Genomic DNA, 19,140 nt, shown 5'->3' on the forward strand with positions numbered 1-19,140 from the left:
TTTTCATTTTTTTGGGCCAATTCGGTTGATCCCGAGTTGGGCCTAGCCCACTGACCTTTCGACCTTAAAACGTCCATATCTCCTTGTACCAACGTCACCTAGGAACCCACGACCTATGGTTGGAAATCTAATTCAATTATCTATAACGTCTATCTCTTGGTATATTTCCAAATTCCAAATTTATAATACCGTTTTTGCCCCTCCAAGTCAGGTCACCCGGAAACGTTTTCTTAAAAATATTCGTTTGGAGGGCTTCCACTTTGATTTGGCCCAAGGGTCCTTCATGAGTTGTGTTTAACTTTACATATGTGATTCATATAGCTTGTCACATGTTCCAAAAAAAATTCTTGATGTGTGGGCCCCACCTCAGCTTACAAATAATCTGACGTTCAAAAATACGGGATATAACATCCTCCCCCCCTTTAGAACATTCGTCCTCGAATGTTAGATTAGTCTTATAGGGTCTGTAAGTACTTCGGGGGAGTTTCTTTTTATGGTCGGCTCATATGATACACATTCATTATTGAATATAACCAAGTAAGGATATTTCTTCTTCATTTCCTCTTCAGTTTCCCAGGTCATCTCTTCCCTGTTATCGTTCTGCCACAGCACCTTAACGGAAGCTACATCTTTATTCCGCAATCTCCTTACCTGGCGATCCAGAATGGCTACAGGCTGCTCTTCGTATGATAGTTCCTCCGTCACCCGAATATTATTTGATGGAAATATTCTAGGAGGACCACCGACACATTCGCGGAGCATAGATACATGAAATGTCGGATGTACCGCTTCCAAATCAGATGGTAAATCTAACTCGTAGGCGACATTCCCAATCTTTCAAATAATCTGATAGGGTCCGATATATTGCGGACTGAGCTTACTCTTTTTGCCGAATCGCATTACGCCTCTCATAGGCGATACTTTCAAAAATACCCAATCCCCGACATGGAACTCTAAGGATCGACGCCGTTTGTCAGCATACGATCCCTGTCGACTCTGGGCTGCTAATTGTCTTTCTCGGATGAGTTTCACCTTATCAACGGCCTGCTGGATCATATCGGGACCGATTAACTCTGTTTCGCCAATATCGAACCTGCCGATCGGTGACCTGCATTTTTTGCCATACAAAGCCTCGTATTAAGCTAGAATTTTAGTTGTCATTATAAGCAAACTCGATCAACAGCAGATGATCGTCCCAGCTACCTTTGAATTCAATAATACAGGCCCGTAACATATCTTCTAGTGTCTGTATAGTGTACTCTGCCTGTCCGTCGCTCTGAAGATGGAATATTGTGCTCAGACTTACCTGAGCCCCTAATCCTTCTTGAAAACAAATCTCCAGAATTTAGTCATAAACTGAGTACCTCTGTCACTGACAATAGATATAGGAACTCCATGGAGTCTCACTATTCCTTTAATACATATAGTCTGGCATAATCCTCAGCTGAATAAGTGTTTCTGACGGGAAGAAAGTGGACTGATTTTTGTTAGCCTTTGCATAATAATCCATATGGAATCATACTTCCGTGGAGTGCGAGACAATCCTGTAATGTAATCCATATTAATTATCTCCCACTTCCAAATCAGAATTTCCATTCCCTGGAATAGTCCATCAGGCTTCTGGTGTTCAATTTTTAATCTGCTGGCAATTCGGGCACTGGGCAACGGCCTTGCGATGTCGGGCACACATAATCTGCCTCGGTATAACAATACTCATCCGGTACAACTTCGAGCTGAATCTCTTCCTTATCAAAGGTCGTCTTCCTACCATACCAGAATAGACTCCTCAAACTGACGCTGTTTTACCTCTTCCATAATCGATGATTCTGCAGCTTCTCGGACAAAAATTTCAATATCTTCAGAACCGACCAAACGGACTCCAAGACTAGCTGACTGATGAGTTTTACAGACCAATTCTTTGTTTCTGACTGTACGCCGGTCAAGCCGTCCATAGATTCACGACTAAGTGCGTCTGCCACAACGTTAGCTTTTCTAGGGTGGCACAAAATATTAACATCATAATCTTTCAATAATTCGAACCATCTTCTCTGCCGCGAATTCAACTCCTATGGCTTAGAATATACTGGAGGCTCTTATGGTCCGTATAAATATAAACGTGGACCCCATGTAAGTGATGCCGCCATATCTTTAAAACATGAATCTCTGTGGCTAATTCCAGATCATGAGCGAAATAATTTCCCTCGTGCGGTCTGAGCTGCCGGGGAAACATAGGCTATAATCCGACCATTCTCAAAGAACTACGTATTTCAGTCGATGTCAAAGACCTAGGTCAATTCTTTATCGCTTCAATCTTCTATGTGCCAATTGTTTCTACTTATACTTGCTTTACTTTACTTTCATTCACTCCCCCTCTTTGGGGTTATACTTATACCATATCCATATCTTTTCTTTCTAACCTACAACTTGATTTTCTCTGTATGAGACCTTAACAGAATCATAATTATATAGTACACAATCTTATCCGATAGCTGGCACTCAAGTAATTTAATTAACGCAGCAGTTTATCCTTTAGTAACCACGTTCTTCCTCCATACCCATTCCTTATCAGTCGTTCTATTTTCTCGATAATCGAATTATTCGATATGCACATGATTCATAATTTCATGCCTTAAGTTTTCCTTCGCCCTGTACTATTCCATTTTTGTTTGCTTTCGCAATTGACTTCGTACTTTGCCCGTCGACTCTTTCAGAGGCTCCGCTTAATTACATATCTTACGGTTTATTTTTATTTTTTGACATTTTGATCTCCTTACCTTCCACTCAATTATTCTCTTTTCTTTCCAAATATCGTTGTATTAGAATCTTCCTGTCACGACCCGACTAGGGGCCGTGACGAGTACCCGATACTTGTACCGAGCACCCCTTAGCTATCCTGTATAAACAGTGCCATATTTTTTTTTTTCTAAACATTAACATTTACAGTAAACTTTCTAATATCGCGTTACACCAGAACGCGGACCATTCGGAATAAAATACATTAAACTGTACATAGCTGACTGTGTATATCTGTCTACGAGCCTCTAGACATAGTACATTTATACATAGGAAGGGCCGAGTACTGTCGCGCCCGAAAATACATACACAAAATAGTACCGATGATATAAGGCTCCGGAACAACTGGAGCGCTGTCGAATGCTGCTGATAGGGCACTAGGAATCTGGTCCGTATACCTGCTGACCTGCGCGGCATGAAACGCAGCATCCACAAGAAGGGACGTCAGTACGAATAATGTACCGAGTATGTAAGGCATGGAAAACAGTTCAAGCAGTAACATAAAGTACGATCAATAATAATATCACAGAGTCATAGCGCGTATAACGAGGCAAGAACGTAACCTGTAAGTAGGGAGGCCCCTTTTCGGGCCGGCTGTCATGTAGACTTGCCTTTCCATACTTGAAACGTTTCTTTTCATAGGCATAGGACTCAACATTTTCATATTACTTATTCTCGTGTACAGAAATAAAACAGTACGTTTCAGTAACGGTATCTTTTGCTTACATTTACAGACGCCGAATACAATCGGCTCCCCCAATCCCCTCCCCAACAATAACCCAACATATTACATCACACATGTATCACACATTATATATATATATACAGACGCCGCGTACGGCTCATCCCATATCCCGCGTCCGGGCATCCCGCGTCCAGGATGGAATCCAGCTGAATCAGGTGGTGATATAGCAGTGGCCCTTCCCTTTTTCCCCATATACACATACATATACGCTTACTCCTCTTTTATGCATATACATGTCTCATATACAATTTCTTTATCTAATATACTTACATATCCATACACGTTTACTCGCTTTATATACATATATCCTATAAGCACACAAGAGAGCCAAGGAAAATCATGTATCCATCGGAGTGACGTAAGGTCGGTAACCTCCGATTACAGTACGAAATGCTAGTGATAGCTTTGTCTCACCTAGAAGGAACAAGTATTTTAAAGTGAGATTATTAACGGAGAATAGTGTTACAGTAACCAAAAATGAAATCGCAGGCATTTTAGGTGACAGTCATAGGTTTTGGAATCTTAGAAAATAAGATTATAACTAGAAGGTATAAATACGATTTAGAAAATTAGTTTATCAACTTAATGTTTACATAAGGTACTTGGCTTAGTCATAGGGTCGTTCCGGTCGCACTTATCATAGCTACATTCTCTTGCCCGACATTGTCATTATCATTATCATCATAGGGGCACTCCCGTTGAGGTAGTCATAGCACTTATTACTTGGTGACGGAATCGGGATCAAAGGCCCCCTTTAGATTCACTTCAGGTACGTTAACCAAGACTATAGGAAAATCCGAGAGTATCGGGCCCACCTCGGGCCGGATGAGGTAGTGTATACAATTTACCCATATTACGTGTCATAGAGTTACTTGTATGAGTCTTAGGGTAATCGGGTCCCACTTAGGCAAGTTATAGGGGTCTAGGAGGTCTTTTCATCATTTTGCACACTTTCTACTTCAATTCAATTGAACGAAAAGTTGAAAACTTTAGGTACGGATTCCGGGGAACCGGGTTGTCCCTGAGGCTCGTGCCCGACTCATTATATCTAAGACATGCCATAGAAAGAAGGGAGAAGCCTTACATACCTCTTTCCGCTCCTTTAGCTACTCCAAATTCACATCACAATCTCGTCGAAATCTGCGAATTGGTCATTTTTACCAAAACTTTCATTAGTACATTTTGAGTTAGAATCTTAAGGAAGCACTTTGCTACCGAAATTTCGGCAGCATTTCCTCTGTAAATATACCATCCTCAACATTCAATTTCGTCAAATTCTCATCAAACACAACCCGGGAATTCAAACCCGGCCAAACGGTTAACATAATTCGACAATTACACTAGCGCTTCACATATTCCAATCAAGGCACATAATATCGATTTGCTACCTCCCTCAAAACTTTACAACTTCAATGAATACAATATCAACCTCATAATATACATTCTGATAACACCATACTAACGTCATTGTCATTCATACATACAAAGAGACATCCCATTCCATTCACATAGCTCCTAAACAAGTCCCTAATTACAACAACTTCACTAGAGTCATTATGCATTCATTAACAACACAGAATCCGCAACATAACCACAACCAATACGCTACATAAAATTGACTCATTCCCTTCCATACCCTACCACAAGCTCACGGCCACACCTTACACACACATGCACGGTCATACACACACTTACAACACACGGCCAACATGCATGTATACCACAATTTTTCCAAATTCATTCAACTTTCATTTTCCACATCTCAATATAGTATTCACAACAACAACAACCAAATACTAGGCAAAATAATTGAAACATAACCCCTACAACTATATACATGCACACGGCTATATATTATATTCCTCTACTTCATGGATTTCATCTATTTAAGCATACTACAACACATATAAACCATATAGAACCCATAAACAAGATTGAAACTCACCTTTCTTCCTCAACTTCTTCACTTGTCTACTCTTGGCAACTTGTATGATTTTGAACTTTCCTTGCTCCAACAACAACTCCACTTTGTTGTGTACCCTCTAATTAGTTGAATACAATTTTTGGAGGAATTTTACAAATTTTTTCTTGGAATTTTCCTTATGGCCGAATGCCTTGGGGTTTTTGCCCTTCCTTTCTATTGTTCTTCTTTTCTTGAAAGTTCTAGAGAGTAAGGTGATAAAGATGACTTATTCATCTTATTTATTTCACAATATATTCAATTTTTGGGCCTAGCCCATCAATATGGACGGTTGGGCTTATGATTTTCCCTTAAAAAAAATGTCAAGCCCACTTTGTCTTTTGGCTAATTCTTGCAATTCTTGAAAACAATTTTTCCGACTTCCAATTTGCCCTACGTCTTCCTTCGTATTTCCACGAGTCATGTCGCGAATTCCCCTTTATGCTCTTAACCATTCTCATTGTCTTCACTTCTAAATTTTTCATAACCAACTCATGTGCCAAGAAATCATAAAATGGGGCCTTGCTTGTCGTCTTCCCGCGATTGTCTTGAATTATCCAATTGCATAAAATGCGGAATATAACACTTCCAATCTCAACCAGTAGCAAAATCAATATCAGTATACTTCGTAACATCTATACCATACCTTTCCCCTTTTCTCGTAAATTCTGTCCAGTCAATGTTTTCCCTATATTACAACACTGGCTATTAGGGTTCACCAATCAATCGACATAGTCATAAATGGGGGCCGTACACATACGTATATATATATCACTGCCATTTCCTTTTACAATACATCTTCAATCACTTGTTCAAATTTACTCTAGTTCCTGAGCTACGCTGCTTTTTCTTCCTTTTTGGCAATCTAATCCATCTCAGCTCGTGTGACCCCTATAAAGTTTCTAACCATTCCACATATCCTAATTCCCTTTAGGTTACCCCGAATTTCCTATTCGTCTCTTATACCTATGTTTGCAAAAAATTTTGCGCATTTCCCAGGGGGTCACCCATCCCAGAATTGCTCTGGCCCTGGCACGCTTAACCTTACAACTTTAATGAATTTAGACACGTTAAGGCCGGTATAATTACACCAATTGCCCCGCACGTCTTTTGTCACGTAATTTAAGACAAGTCGGGGTCTTGACAGCTTTTCAGAACGTTCTCGTAGCGGGTCCCACCCTGACCTAGCGAGAATTCTTTTATTTTTCTGACTATATCGTCTTCAACACTTACCTTCATGTATATATATTATATATATATGAGTAGTGAGCGAACCACTCAATTCCCGACTGCTTGTCATACGTTTTGTATTCTTCCAATTAGAGGAAACTTGCTCGTCGGACATTTTTGCCCTTTCGCATATTTTGCCCTTCACATGGGCTATGCTAAAACAAAATGGGGTTAGAACATATTTCTGGTCCCTCCAAATAAATTGTGAATTCGCTACTCGTATATGCTTTCTCGAGATAAAGTTTTCCATATGAGGATAACGCTTCTTACGAATGACATGGAGGGTATCACTTAAACTTTTAACCCAACATAAGAGATTTACCCTATCAGTATCGACTTTCAAGACATATTAAGAATTTATATCTTATTTTCCTGTTTATATTTCTGGAAATATTTGGGCAGAGGTTCCTCTGTATTTCTTACTATCCCAAAACATGTACACAGGAAATACCAACCATGCCTCACAGGGCCAACACATATACGTATATACATATCATATCATATCGCATCATAGCCACACGGGGCTAACAATTTCAAATAAAAGTATCAGAATTCTGAGGATTACCTCACATGCCCAACTCGAACTGCACCTGCTACACTTTCCATGTTTGTTTCTCTTTTTAATGTTCGACTTTATGTTTTAATCGTACTTCAGGATACCTTACCCAGCATACATCTCTCATACCATTGCTTACCGGAGTACTGTGTAGCTTCCAATATCAGCAGGCGCTGTCTTACGTCGATACCGTTCACCAGCTGCAATTAAGGGTTAGTAAAGAAAGGAATTCATTTCCTACAGCTGGCTATATCGCACGATCTAAGAATCAAAGAAAGGTAACACCTAAATGTCCTGTAGCCTCCTGTTTATAGATGTGGTGCACAACACACCGATAAACAGGACTCTATTAGACACGGTCTGTAGACACTCCGAGGACGAACCGCTCTGATACCACTTTTGTCACGACCCAACTCCGTAGGCCGCGACTAGTGTCCGTGCTAGACACTCAAACGTACCCAATAACCCAAATTAGCAAACGACAGAATATTTTAAAATATAGAAGTCGCTTGGCGTTAATAATAACCATAAATGAACCGACACTGTACTTGGAAGTCGATGAGGCTGTCACAGATCATATCATACCCAAACATATACAGAACCCACACAAGTATGTCTACAGACCTCTACAGATCATAACAAAATCATAAGACGGGACAGGGCCCCGTCATACCCCTGAATCGCATACATATATATAATATAGCGGCAGACTGTACCAATATACAGGCTCTGAACAAAAGAGCGCTCCCAATATAGCAGAATAGATGTCCTAGGCAGGCGATAAACAAATCTGTCTTCTGTACCTGCGCGGCATGAAAACGGAGCCCCCGAAGAAAGGGGGTCAGTACGAAATAAGTACTGAGTATGTAAAGCACGGAACGTAGTAAACAAAGTCATAATCAAAGTAGAAGGTACAGAAAATGGACAAAATGTACAGATTAGCAAAATGCTGATCATAAAGTATAAATAGTATTTATTGAAAACATATGTCGTACCTGGTCCCAATACGGAACAAGATCATAACCGAAACAGAACTTACAGAGAGGTGAGTGTGACATCCGAAGTATCAAATGCATATTTTCAAAACATGAGGAGTGTGTTCAGAAACATATACCATATCATGTCCGGCCCCTGCCAAGGGCTCGGCGAAACAGAACGTGACCACCCCCCGACGCTGGTGCCACCATACATAAGGAACAGAGTAGGGGATAACCCCGTAACATAACATATCATATCATATCAGATGGCCATATCAGATCATATCATATCAGAATGTGTGTACATGGCACAGCATACTCCAAAACCCATGTACATATATACCTGCCCCCTCACATCGAGGCACGGCGAACAATGCATTGGAATACGCTTGACAACATATCCTGGCCCGGGCTCAGTGTGAGAAACATTGGGGCATCCACGAATGGAGTAGTGAGAGACTAAATGCAACAAAAAATATCACAGATTTCCAGAAACTCAATGAGGCATATCGAAATGACAAATCAAATCAATGAAGTCAGACAGAATCATAGTAGGTGTATGTCGTATGTCATAATGAGTTACGGAAGAATAATCCTTCTGGGGTCATTCTCATATTCCAAAATAGTTTACCAGACTCGAGGGAATCATTAAAACAATTTTCCTTAGTAGTTAAAAAGATAGTTAAAACGTTTCATTTTATATTGTTCGAAAATAAGGCAATAGTACAATAAGAGAGCAAAGCGGGAATAGTGGAACTAAATGCAATACAAAATATCGTACCTTTACAGAGACTCAATATAGTACCCCGAATAAGCATCATTAGTAGTTGGAAAAGTAGATAAGACGTTTCCTTAAAAATTGCTTGACATCAAGTTACAAAGGACCATAAGGGTAAAATCGGAAATAGCGGGCCCACCTCGGGACAACCAAAGCGGCGGGCTCAAATTACGTGTATTAAGCTTATGGGGTCACCTACAGAGGTCCTAGGGCATTCCATAACTTCCTAAGTGATTTGCAGAAATTTTGCATAATTTTTCATTAAAGCATACTAAAAGGGTCCAATTCTATTGAACGAAAATGTGACAATTTCATACGCGGATTCCGATGAGCAGAATATGCTCCGAGGCGTGAATCCGATCCTAGTACATCTAGGACATGCCAAAAGAAGAATCGGGGTGGCTTTACATACCTTTTACGCACTTTACGCCTTTCCAAGTTCACTTCCCGTTTCGTCCAAAATCTGCAAATGGTCACATTTACCAAATGTTAACCATAAGGCTTTAGGCTTAAATCTAAAGTTAACACTTTTCTACAGAAATTTGGGCAGCATCTCCCCTATACATATAGCATCCCCGAGAATTCAACTCGGCCAAAACAATCAACAACAACCCAACAACAACACCACCAACAACAACAATCACTATAAAACACTCAATATGGCACAACTAGTTCCCTTTCCAACATAGTGCAATATCTTCCATTTCAACTTCAAATTTCCAAACCACGCTCGATGGTTTCACATTCATCATTAATCTAGATCATCACAATATAATTTAGAAGCATTTCATATCATTTCCACAAAATATTCACAAGATATACAAAATATACAAACTTTCCACCAAAGTCATAATTCATCCAAAACTTCTAATCTTTAACATACTTATTCATAACATGTTTCCATCTTCCTATTACATCAACAATCATCATTATTTGCACCTTAACAACTTCATTTCCATAATGTCATAAAATCATACTAAAATGACACAAACTTCTACATTCCATTACAATGCAAACTTATATCATTTTACCTTCATTTACATTGCAAGGATCACCACAACACCACTAACATATTAAACAAAATTAATTCATTCCCATTCCAATTTCAATATACCACTCGGCCAATACATATAATTCCAACTTCAATCAAATTCAATCAACTTTCATTTCCAATATGAATTTCACCATAACCACAACTACAATATAACATAAAATTAACTCATCTTTGACTACACAACCACACATGTACACGGCTACATTCATACATATATATATTCATGCAACTTCCATATTTTCATGAATTTTAACCCTTTCTACTTCCCACAACATAAACCAAACCTTCATAACACATAAAAAGGAATTAAATCTTACCCTTTCTCTTCAACTTCTTCACTTGGCCAAAGTGCGGAAACAATGAAACTGATGACTTATCTTCCGAAACAATTATACTATGTTGTAGAGGACCCTTGAATTAGTGGAAATACTACAAGAAAATAATTTTTGGAACAAAATTTAAAGCACCTAATTTCCATGGTCTTGGCCGAAATGGCCCCTTTCTCTTGCTCTTCATCTTTTGTCTTCTCCTTATCTAATTTTTCTTGAAGCTTCAAAAGGATAAAGACCCCTTTTTAATATAATTGTCACATGACTAATCACATGACAATTTCATATTGTGGGTTTGGGCCAAGGCTTGGCCGGCCTCCCTTCAAACTTGGGCCTAAATTTTTTTCTTTTCATTTTTTTGGGCCAATTCGGTTGGTCCCGAGTTGAGCCTAGCCCACTGACCTTTCGACCTTAAAACGTCCATATCTCGTTGTACCAACGTCACCTAGGAACCCACGACCTATGGTTGGAAAGCTAATTCAATTATCTATAACTTCTATCTCTTGGTATTTTTCCAAATTCCAAATTTATAATACTGATTTTGCCCCTCCAAGTCAGGTCACCCGGAAACGTTTTCTTAAAAATATTCGTTTGGAGGGCTTCCACTTTGATTTGGCCCAAGGGTCCTTCATGAGTCGTGTTTAACTTTACATATGTGATTCATATAGCTTGTCACATGTTCCAAAAAAAATCTTGATGTGTGGGCCCCACCTCAGCTTACAACTAATCCGACGTTCAAAAATACGGGATATAACAGCTGCGTTTCATGCCCGCAGGTACAGACATTCGTGTGAGAGCCCCGATAGCTTAGGTTATCTGTTCTGATGCTTTGGAGTGCTCCCTTGTTCTGGAGCCCATATTTTGGTACATTCTCTTTCGTTATGTACATGTATGTGTATATTCAGGGGTACGGCGGGGCCCTGTCCCGTCATATGATTCTGTTGTGTTTGTTAGAGGCCTGTAGACATATATGTGGGTCATGGGTCGTGATTGTTCGTTTATGTCTGTGATTTGCGTCTAAGCGTTCCTATTTGCTATGAAGCCTTAACGGCTGGTATGTATATATGCTTATGTACATGCTTCGAATGATATGTTCCACGACAGCCTTAGCGACTTCTGTATGATATGTATGTTATACGCGACCGCTTCAGATTAATATCTGTAATAATTAATATATGTTGGATCTGGATAAGTCGTTGATATACTAATTTAGTAAGTAGGTGTGTATGGGTGTCCAGCTCGGGCACCAGTCACGGCCCACGGGGTTGGGTCGTGACACATCTGCTCGTCTGGGCTTCGTCATCTCTCTCATATGTGCACGATTACGTACCCGGCCCGGGACTCGGTGAATGATATATTAACGGTATGCACGAGTAGAATATCATGAGCAACCATATGCAAGCTAAATCATCATCTGAGACTCAATAGAATCATCAGAATGAACCAACACTTCAGAATTAAAGACAACTATCATGTCTAGCACTATTGAGAACTAGAGTTCCTTGGAGTCATACATGTTCGTTGTTCGCTCAGTTTATGTAATTCATGCCATAAAGTAAAAAAATAAAGGTAACTTTACATACACTTTGGAGCCTTTAGAAGTAGAGTCATCATCAATGAATAAAACTGAGAAAATCTAGATGTAGCTCTACATTCTCAAACTCACTTTGAAATCATACACTTGAGTTCTTAAAATACAAAATCATCATTATCGTCACCACCATCATAAAATCATTCCTATCCTTGACATCATCAGAAGTTTTAAGAACCATGGACTTTTAGCTTTTGAAGACAAGAAGGTTATGGAAACTTTTATGAAGTCATACCATAGGAATCATGCCTCTGAAAGAAAGGGGACGAGCCTTAACATATCTTTCGGTTGCCTTAGTCGTTAAACATTTGTCCTTCCGAGCTTGTAAATCTACATATAAACCATTCATACGATTTATTAGGCTCAATGTCATAAGCTCATCTTAAGCCTTCGATTTAATTCCGTTTAGAATCTGCCGAAATTCGGACAGCACCTCCCCTGTTTATATGCCTAGCCCGAAGTCACAATCCAACAATCAACAACAACAACAAAAATACCAACATCAATAACATCATTTCCAACACCAATATGTACCATAAAACAACCCATATGCTGTTTTCCAACTTCCATAATTAACCAACTTACAACACAATTGTTTAGCGACTTTATCTCCGTAAATAAGCCTTATACAATACCAAAAGAGAGAGATTCATACCTTCTTTATTGTTAAGACAACAATATACTCAATACCCACGCTAAATTCCATCGCAAAACAATACTAGAATCACCGCCATGCGTTGCCCGGACCTAAACCATTACTCCGCGACTTAAAAATTGCTCACTTTTGGTTTCCCTCACTTTCCCTCTTCCAAATTCTGGAAATTTCTATGAAAATCTGATGAAAAAAAGGGGGTTATTACACTTTATATAGGGTCAAATTCGGGTCGGGTTTTGCTGTAGCATTTTACTGTAGCAGGTCGGTTACTGTAGTAGTACTGTAGCACGCGTTTCTGCTCTGTCAGCTGAACTTGTAACGTCCATAATTCTCTACTCTGATATCCTATCGATGAGCGGTTTGTTGTGTTGGAAACTAGACTCGACGAACTTCATTTTAGGATTTTGTTTCACCTTAAAAAACTTCATATGCTAAGAGATATTCTCCCCCTAAGTTGGACCAAAATTTTCACACAAACATTACCCATCCTTTCTCCAAAGTCGTACTACTCCATTTCTTCCACTCGTTTCCTTATAAAACCTTCCGGTATACCTTATATACGATCTTCAATTATTAAATATACTTAATAATGATTTCTTCGTGTATTCCAAAGTGGCTTTACTTTACCCTAACTCAACGTACTTATGTTTCAAATTTGATAAGTGTTCTTCGAAGATACGGGGTGAAACATTTAGTTTCCAACACAACAAACCGTTTGTCAATAAGACATCGGAGTAGTGAATTATGGACGTTACAAGTTAGGCTGACAGAGACCCCGCCCGAATTTAGAACCTTATAAAAGGGGAAAAACCCCATTTTTTTTCACCAAAAAATAACATCAAAGCATCACACACAAAGGGAAATTATGTCATAAAAAGTTGAGGGTTTGAAGTGATTTTGGTTAACCGAGGTTCGGGTAGCGTATAGTTATGGTTCTAGTATTGTTTTGCGGTGGATTTTGGATTGAATTCAAAGTGGATATTGAAGATATTGCTGTCTTAACAAGAATAGGGTATGAATCTCTCCTTATTAATATTGATTTCAGTCTATTTATGGAGATAAAGTTATTAAATAGTCGTCTAACAAGTTGGTTAGTTGAGAAACTTGGAAAACATTGTGTGGGATGTTTTATGGAGTATTTTGGTATTGAGAATATTATGATTGATGTTGGTATTGTTGTTGGTTATTGAATTGAGATTTCGGGCTAGGCATATAAACAGGGGAGATGCTGCCTGATTTTCGGCAGGATATAGAATAGTTTAATATGAAGACCTAGCATAAGCATATAACAATGAGTCTAACGATAGTGCAAATCATCTTGAATGTAGATTTATGAGTACGGACAGATAAGCGTAGATAATAGCAGGCTGCACAGGTATGTTAAGGCTCATCCCTTTCTTTCAAAGGCATGATTCCTATGTTATGATTCCATAAATGTTTCCATGACCTCTTTATTTTCAAAAGCTAGAAGTTCATGACTCTTAAAGCTTCTTATGATGTTAAAGATAAAAATGTTTCTATGATGACTACGATGATGATGATTTTATGTTTAAACGTCTCAAGTTATGATTTCAATAATGATATGAGAATGTTGAGTTATTTCATGATTTCTCAATCTTATTCATTGTTGTTGGTCTCATCTCATGTTTTTCGTTCCTTCGAGGTGAGATATAGCGATGATGAATAATCCATAATATAAATCGGAGGTTACCAACCCTACGTCACTCTGATAGAATAGTAACATTTAATTGGGCTCTCGTGCATGTTATATGTATTTATGTATGAGTAATTTAGATACTTACCGCGCCTTAATGGCCGGACAAGACCGCGCCTTAATGACCGGACAAGATACTATTACTCCCTCCATTTCAATTTATGTGAACCCATTTGACTGAGCACGATATTTAAGAAAGAGTGAAGACTTTTGAAACTTGTGGTTCAAAATAAGTTTTGAATATTTGTGTGGCAGTAAATCATTTCATAAAGTGAATTTGTTTCCAAATTAGGAAAGAAGTCATTCATTTTTGGACGGACTAAAAAGGAAATAGGATCACATAAATTGAAACAGAGGGAGTATATTTTATCGCTCTTTAATGGCCGGACAAGATCGCGCCTTAATGGACGGACAAGATACTATATATATTTCACCGCGCCTTAATGGCCGGACAAGATACTATATATATTTCACCGCGCGTTAATGGCCGGACAAGATACTATATATATATTTTACCGCGCCTTAATGGCCAGACAAGAAAATATATATGTTCCACCGTGCTTTAACGGCCGGACAAGATACTATATATGTATATATGGAAAAGTTTTTTTTTAAAAAGCTAAGCATGCACGACATCCGCCTTAAAAAGACATTCAAAGTCACAAGCTGATCTCTTTTATATTACATTATCTTCATACTTTCATTATATTGCTATTCATGCCTTACATACTCAGTACATTGTTCGTACTAACGTCCTTTCTTGTGGATGCTGCGTTCATGCCCGCAGGTTCAGGTAGCTAGCCAAGTGAGCCAGACCTGTAGGACCTCTCCTCCGTCTCAGCTAGCGAGCTCAATTTATACCGGACCTTCAACCCCTTTTTGGTATACTATCTTTCTATGTACATATATGGGTATGGCAGGGCCTTGTCCTGTCCTTTCTATATTCTGTATTCCATAGAGGTTTGTAACAGTTGTGTATAGTGGGGATGTTATGCGGCTTTGGTTGTTTTCTCACTTTTGGGGTATAGTGTAAATATTGACCGAGTCGGTCTGCGTCGCCATCTTTGTTTGTATGCTTATATATATGTATATTCACATGCATGATTCATGAGATTCTGAGGTAAAGTTTATCGTATAAATCTTATAGCAGATGGTATCCATCGAATATCAGTTGAAATGGGCCACCAGGTTTCCTTTTATAGAGTAAGAACTAGTTTAGGGGTGCTTGATCCTCGTCACGATCCATGGGATTGGGTCATTACACATTTTTTCCCTATCAAGAGATGATTGAAACTCAATTATAAATCCTTAATCATTGGATATGCTTTGCCCCTATAAGGGAGGGTCTAAACCTATTTTCATAAGTCTCTGCCATTTAATGTGTTTCACCTCACGAATAGTTTTTGTTGAATTGGAATTGATTAGTGACTTCAACAGGGCTTCTAAACTGAATAAGGACTTGATACACCCCTATTAATGGGATGATGAACATAATGCATAATGAACTATTCGGCTTCTATGCCAGTGCTTGGGATTCGGCTAATATGACTTGATTTCTACTATATATTTCTAGCCTACCTACTGTAATGACCTGTTTGATCGTTATAGCTTTCCGGCATATTCGCCTCTGCCTGAGCATTGATTAGCTCACCTTTGACCAGAGGGGGCCGTTGGCACACTTCCCGAGGTGTCTAGATTTGATTCGACGACTTTTTATGAAATATGTGCTTAAAGTGAAAAAGAGTTGACCTAAAGTTGACTTTTGGGTAAACAGACCTTTTTCAGAAGTCCATCAATTTCGAGTGGTCCGGATGGTCGTTTAGAACTTGTGGGTATATTTGGTTCGGTTCTTAATGCACTCGGATGCATTTTGGGACTTGGGTTGGAAAATTAGAAATGATGTATTGGGGTTGACTCAGTCTATGAGACCTTCGATTGAAATTTTGAGGCCACAAGTGCGTTCATAGTGTATTTTTGTGTGGGTCTGTGTAGGTGGTTTATGAGCAGATGGCCTCGGGAGGCGTTTGGGATTTCGTTTGAGACTTAGAAAATTCTTGTAAGGTTTCTAGTACCTGGTACTCGCAGTGGCGGCACCGCCGTTGTGGTGGAGTGACCGCCGGGGCGGTCTGTTGGGCGCTATTACGGCGCCGCCATTGTGGTCCCGTTACCGCCTAACGGGCCTGTTATTTCATTAAGTGTGTTTTAAAAAAGCCCTTAGTCTATCATTTATTAGCATGAAGAAAATAGAACTCTTGGGATCTGCTATTGGAGATTTTTAGTAAAGATTTTTTGTGGTAAGTTCGCCTAATCCTTTTACTATTTCATTAATCCTAATCATCATAGATTCCTCATTCCCTTAATAATCCCTTAGTAATAGAAGATAAAAGTGGAGATAATGAATGTTCTATCTAGACTTATTAATGGTCAAATTGATGGGGTTTATGCTAGATTTTTGATGAATCTAAGGTTGTTAATCATATATCTTCCATTATTAAAGTTGAATTCTTGATTCAAATAGTTAGGGTTTATCCCAAAATTGGGGTTTTGCTTCAAATCCGAAATTAGGTAAATCCTTAAGTTAAATCAGCAATTAGTGGTTGGGTTATGATCACCTAGTGCATAATTTGATATTTTTCTTCCTAATTTCTCGTTTTGATAGGGTGATCCTTTTGTCGACGGATGTTTTTATTACCCTCGTAGTCGCTGAAGGATGAGAAAAAACTATGTAGCATCTACATCGAGAATTCAAGTATTGTATACATCATTAGTCCGATCCTTTGTAGGAACTACTCGTAATAACGAACTTGCAAAATGGATCTTTTTATCATAAATAGATTCGTCGGTCCTGACCCTGCTTCACCTTAATTATTATTTGAACAAGTAAAAGTTCTGTCTTGGTCCGAGTGGGGATAGCATTTCTCTTCTGCATGTCCATGGAGTTTTGAAAAGAGATGTAACTCCAGTTCCTTCGGAATCTGTAGTCAATCCTATTTTCGATAGGGGCAGTTGACAATTGAATCCGATTTTTACCATTATTTTCATATCCGTAATAGTGCAAAAAGAAGGCCCGGCTCCAAGTTGTTCAAGAATAGTGGCGTTGAGTTTCTCGACCCTTTGACTTAGGATTAGTCAATTCTATTTCTCGATGGGGCGGGGAAGGGATATAACGCAGCAGTAGAGTGTCACCTTGACGTGGTGGAAGTCATCAGTTCGAGCGTGATTATCCATAAGCCCAATGTGAGTTTTTCTAGTTGGATTTGCTCCCCCGCCGTCGTTCAATGAGAATGGATAAGCGACTCGTGGGATCGACGTGAAGGGGCAGGGAAACACCAAACCATCCAATGTAAAGACGCTTTTCAGTGCTAGTTATCCAGTTACAGAAGCGACCCCACAGGCATTCGCTTTCGCGTCTCTCTAAAATTGCAGTCATGGTAAAATCTTGGTTTATTTAATCATCAGGGACTCCCAAGCACACGATTTTTCTATGGAAGGCTTGTTATTCAACATGATAACATGACTTATATGCTCATGTTAACCAAGGTGTATGTGGATCTATTCAAATTTTTAATGAAGTTGATTGGAAAAATACGGACTTCGCTACAGAGAATTAGAATTTCGATATGATAGTGCGTTGCCCAGGATTCGAACCCGGAACTAGTTGGATGGAGTAGATAAATTCCTTCTTAAATAAAATAAATGTTAATACGGGCCAAAGGGCCCCGGAAAAAAAAATTCGCGTTATCAAAACTGTAGACGGCTTAGTACGGGCCAAAGGGCCAATACAGCACGAACGCGCCCCCACGTGGCGCTAACGCGCTGAACAAAAATTGAAAATCAAGTTCGGAATGAAGGTTGGGTTATAAGAAGGTAATAATAGGATATATATGACATTTGGAAGCCACATGGTGTAAATTAGTTCATATGTTAATTGACGAAAAGCCCTCGCTGCCGCGAGCTATGTGGGACCCACATGTCGGAGTTCTATGAAAGACGTGAGAAGGGACATGTGAGTAGTATATGGAAAGTTGAGTAGGTCTTAAGAAGGATCCATAAGCCAAAAATGAGTATAGACCCTCCAAAGGGACGATTCAAGAAAACGTTTTTGGGCGATCCGACTTGGAGGGGAAACGGCGGCATTATAAGTTTAGAATTTGGGAAAACCCCCAGAAATACACGTTGTAGATAATTGCATTATCTTTACAACCATAGGTCGTGGGTCCTAACACGATATCGGGATCAAGAGTTATGACCATTTCACTGAACGAACATCCAGTTAGAAAATTTAGACCTGCGCGAACGCGCAGAAGGAATTTATTTAAACCTGCGCGAACGCGCAGAAGAAATTTTATGTCGGTTCCAGCCGAACCTAGAACATTATTAAAAGGGGGTTATCCCTCATTTTTCAGATCAACACACACAAAAAACACTCCAATATTCTAGAAAATTCCCCCAACTCCCCACCACCAAATTTTAGCCCAAACCAAGTATAATTTCCCAATTCCAGTCCGGATAGCGTATAGTTTTTGCTGCAAAATCATATAGCGGGCGTGTGGTGGCCTGAAATTAGCGTGAAAAGGTGGAGATACAGCAATATTAAAGGGAGAAAGGTATGAATCTCTTCCTATTTGTGTTAATATCAGTTTATTTACGAAGAAAACATGATTAAATGATTGTATACTGAGTTAATTAGTTATAAAAGTTGTAAAACAGCGTGTGCGCTGTTTTATGAGATATTTTGGAGTTGGAAACATTATAATT

Source organism: Lycium barbarum, chromosome 9 (genome assembly GCF_019175385.1).
Source record: "Lycium barbarum isolate Lr01 chromosome 9, ASM1917538v2, whole genome shotgun sequence".
NCBI classification, from domain to species: domain Eukaryota; kingdom Viridiplantae; phylum Streptophyta; class Magnoliopsida; order Solanales; family Solanaceae; genus Lycium; species Lycium barbarum.